Source organism: Aquila chrysaetos, chromosome 13, assembly GCF_900496995.4.
Source record: "Aquila chrysaetos chrysaetos chromosome 13, bAquChr1.4, whole genome shotgun sequence".
NCBI classification, from domain to species: domain Eukaryota; kingdom Metazoa; phylum Chordata; class Aves; order Accipitriformes; family Accipitridae; genus Aquila; species Aquila chrysaetos.
This window is the reverse complement of record NC_044016.1, coordinates 4,173,235-4,177,599: the sequence shown is the minus strand read 5'-3', so window position 1 is coordinate 4,177,599 and position 4,365 is coordinate 4,173,235. Positions and strand designations below refer to the sequence as shown.

Sequence of the window (4,365 nt, the reverse complement as noted above, 5' to 3'; positions counted from 1 at the left end):
CAACAAACCAGTCACCATGGATTTTTTTGGATCTCACCTTGTTCAGCACAACCAAGGCCAGGCCTTTCAGAAGAGATCAGCATCCTTCAGCTCTCCGAGCGAACGGCTGAATTTTTGAAAGGACTGAATGGCCAATTAGGCAGCAAAAGTGTTCTGCAGCCTGCCGTTTCTCTTGACAATAATTTGGAGGAAAGAGGAGAAGCTCTTTGTAAATCTCTGTTAAGGTGAGAGAGGTGGCCCGCCCCCGTATTCAAAGAGCGGTTGAGGTTCAGAGTGCTGCAGAGGGGAGGGACGGGCGGACAGATGCACGGATGGATGGATGCAGGAACCTGCAGAATGGGATCGGTGCAGCTCCTGAGAAACCTGCATCCTCCAAATCCATGCTTGCCTGCATACCGAAGAGCTGCAGGGAGCTTGCCAGGAAGGGAAGTAATTTTAGAGTGTGATTTGGAAAATGATTCAGTTTAAAAATTGCTATTTTTGAAGGGCTACTTTCAGCTGGGATCCAGTCCCCAGCATGTTCCCAGAAGCACTTGCCTTGCTGCAGCAGAGGGGGGCGGAGGGGGGAGGAGAAATGTCTGTCTGGGAGCCGGGAGCCCTGAACCTCGCACCGCCGCCGAGAAAACAATTCATGGGAATGGGTCCTTCTCCCGTTTCACGTCCCATCCTGCGTTTGGCAGGTGAGTGCTTTAACCTTGCTAGCTTGATGGACACGACTTGATGGAAACTCTGCCCACCCTCCCTAGGGGTTCACCGTCCCCAAGGGAAGGAGCAGGCACGTGTATCTGGAAATGGGGCTGCTGGGCAGACAAAGTTTCGAGACGGGAAAGCCTACTTTATCCTGTTAACATAAAAGCCAAGGACAGCTTGAGGAATTTATCAAGCAAAGTTACGAAATGACAAATAAACTCCTTTTTCATGCCATCTGAAGATGTACGGTATGTATTTTACAGACGTCACGGCTACATCTCTCACAAATCTCTCCAGCCGGTGGCATTGAGATGAAACCTGCTAAGCTGACGCTCACTCCATCAGGCTGAGGCTTTACAGATGTGCAGAACAGGCAGCATTTGATCACAGCACTGAAGAAAAGGTTGGCAACCCCTTTGGCCTGCCAGATTTGCCTTCTAGGGTGAGGAGCTGCGGATGGCGATCCCGTGCTGATTACACCTGTCAGTTATCAACAAACAGGTTAAAATGTCCCTTCCACTCTGGATATGTCCCTCTTGTTTCATTCAGGTAGGTGCTGGGTGATGGTCCTCTGAGGCCATTTACCCCGCTAAGCTTTCCATAAACAGGTTCCACTTGTGACTAAGCAACTTCATACGGTTTGGTTTGTTCTCGAGTTGAAGTGTATGGCTGAAGACTATGCTCTGGTTCCCGTGCAGGTGTCAGGACTTCTCGCCGGTGATGGTTTTTGGAAGCATTAGCGTCTATCACAACGGTGCGTGACCCAAGGCTCCTGGGAATGACGGGCTGGGGGGTTTCCCAGGCAGCGGACCAAGTCCAGCTGAGTCACGTGTGTGCGTGTGCATCTGTGTGTGCACGCAGATACAAAACAAAGTAATAGTTGCCCTTGAATGAAGGAAAAAAGCTGAGCCTACAGCTGGTTGATCCACCCAACGTACGGCAGCCTTGTGTGAAGTGACCAACTTTACACAAGGTCTCATTTCCATCCCCACCTCTCACTTTTGTCAAACGTTGCTAAGAAGTGGAAGCATGGATCATTTTCCGAGTTGCTTCCCTGCTCCTGTTCACCTTCTGCCACGCAGCAGGTGAGTAGCCCAGCGTCAGGCTGTGTGGGAAGGCTCTGAGATCTAGCGAGCAGGTCCCCGAGGCAGCAAACGGGGGTCAGCCCCTCACCGGCTCACCTTGCATCTAGCAGAGAGTGTGTCGACTGTTCCACTGTGTTAGTGGGGAAGAAATGATGGTAAAAGGGGGCAGATCATTGTGCTGCTTAGTTATTATTTCTTTGGGGGGGAATATTGGTGTGTGAAGAGGCATTATGGTGTATTCTGTATCTGGGAGGATGAGGAACATGTAAGGAAAGCAACATATCATCTTTTGAACACAGGCTGAACTTCCATTCAGAAGCGGAAGGTGAAGAAAGAACGTGACGGTGAGGAGGGCTCCCTTTTACAGTTGTCCATTCTTGCTTCAAACGTGGTAAGCAAACGTGGGAAGGCATGAAGCTGTCAAAAAAAAAAATCCAGTTTGCTGTGTAAAGGGTTTTAAAGGACCTTTCTTTCCAGGTTAAGATTTTCTATTATTTTTAGCCACATAAAAGATGTTTTATGTGTAATACCAATACATTCTTTGTGCATGTAATGAAAGACAGACAACTGCTGTGCCACTGAGCATGCAAAAACGTGTCAAGGAAAACAGACAAAGCTGCATTCACGACCAGATTCATTTTCATCTCTGGTCTTCCTTAGCCTGGAAAAGAACTTCAGCCTCCCCAGTTTTCCTACTTTCAGAGTTGGCCACTGCTCATATTCACCTGGGCACTAGGGGAAAATTGAATGAAGCTGTTTGGCAGCATTTTGCAGTCATTTTATAAATGAGCAGCCAAAGCGGTGGAAAGGGAAAGCGATTAAACATTTTACAGTGGATTTAATCCATTGTAGGTGTACTGTGACCAATGCTGTCACTTTGGTTTTAGAGCACCGGGCTATGATTTAGCCTTTAACAAGCCCTTATCTGGTGAAAATGCATCAGTGGCAACATAAAAAATAAAAACTCACAATGAAGAACACACAATATTGAAACCTAGCTACATGGTATGCCTCAGGTAAGAAAGACTTAGGTAAGGAATGAGGTGAACGTAAAAGAATAGTGGGACAAAAGATGCCTAGAAGTGGACACTTCAGAAATGCAGTAAATAATGGTAACTCTGAGAGATCACCTCTGTTAGCTCTGCATCCGTGAGAAGCGCAGGAGGCAGGAATGGAGAACAGAAAGGAGCACAGACTTTCTTTAAAAGGTTTCTGAAAACTCCATCAGTCTTACAGTCCTCTTGAAAGATTTCCTCCCAGCTGCACAGTCTCCGTGCTAGCCCTTCGGGTTGGTTAACTTCCAGTTAAATGAGATAGTCGGCATGGTCTAGGGCAGATGTTGAAAAGTTTTCAAGCATCGCTTGCCAAACTATATTTTCCTTTTCTAAATCGGATGTTCAGTGAGCTAATAGACAACATTTTGGAGATAGATTTGTCCCTCGTGAAAGCAAGCTGCCGCTGGGCAGCTGAGTGTCGTGCCCCCCGGCAGGCAGGGGCCGCTGCCTTCCCCTGGACTCTCGGCTGCATCTCAAGATCCAACCGTTCCCGTTTTGCGGTGCCGCTGGGTCAGGCTCAGCCCACGTGCCGTCCGCTACCTCCGTGCTGTCAGCTGCTGACTCCTGGTCTAACAGTCAGGTCCTCTGATTCAGGCTTAGAAAGACACGGGTTTTTCCTCACCAATTCTGTGCTGATATATTACCTCACCTTGATCCAATAATTTCTCTTCCATTGCCTTACTTACCCTTCTGATCTTGGTCCTGTTTCTCTCCTTAGGTTGAGAAATATTCCAGAATAGACTTTCTTTTATTTTAATGCCTTATCATAGCTCCATTGGAGGTGCAATGAAATCATGGCTGGGATTACGGCAAGCTTCCCACAATCCACAAAGGAAATAAAGAGCATCCTACTGGTGTGAGAGCCATCGTACTGGGGAGACCTTGTCATGCTGATAATGATATAAGGGTAAAAAAACTCTGCTATGAAAAAGATGTGTGTTCCAGCAAGCAGGCTTTGTTTCTGTCCAAATGCCAGCGTGGCTTATTATTTTCTAATGAAATGAAATATATTCATGCTCTCTGAAGTAGACTGTGTTGATTTAATTTGTGTTTTATGATCAAGATTCTAAATTTCGTGTCTAAATTTCATGTCTTTTATGTTTTATAAGTAGTGAGCGGGGATTTAGCTGCATGACACCCATTAATATCAGTACAAGTAACTCCCCATGCACTCCTTTAAAGACTATTTTATACATGAAAACATGGAATTTCACCCCTCTATATTTCTCTCAGTCTCTGCAGGAAAAATCAGTGATAGCTGATCTGAAGGCAAGCATACTTTTTATTATTGCTCTCAGAGCAATAAGCATTTTTAGTACTCTGAATTTTTCCTGCTGACAAACAACAGGCAATGCATTACATAGAAATCAAATAGCTGCTTTTTTGTGGGCTGGATTGAGGAAAGTAACAGAACAATCTCAGGCAAGAAATCACAGATTATTATTTATTTTATGTGATTTCAGTGTGCTGCCTTTAGAGTTTTTTGCTTTAGAAAACTGGTATGCTCTAAGTTAGGGAGATAATTCTCCAGTGTG

The 4,365-nt window shown here is 45.9% G+C and overlaps 1 long non-coding RNA gene across 1 annotated transcript; it reads left to right on the top strand.

The window, feature by feature from the left end:
• The first annotated feature begins 603 nt into the window (after positions 1-603).
• Positions 604-1,435, top strand: LOC115350369. The gene is made up of 3 exons (XR_003926410.1): positions 604-680; positions 954-1,239; positions 1,389-1,435. It is a non-coding gene; the product is annotated as an uncharacterized LOC115350369 (long non-coding RNA).
• Positions 1,436-4,365: the final 2,930 nt, after the last annotated feature.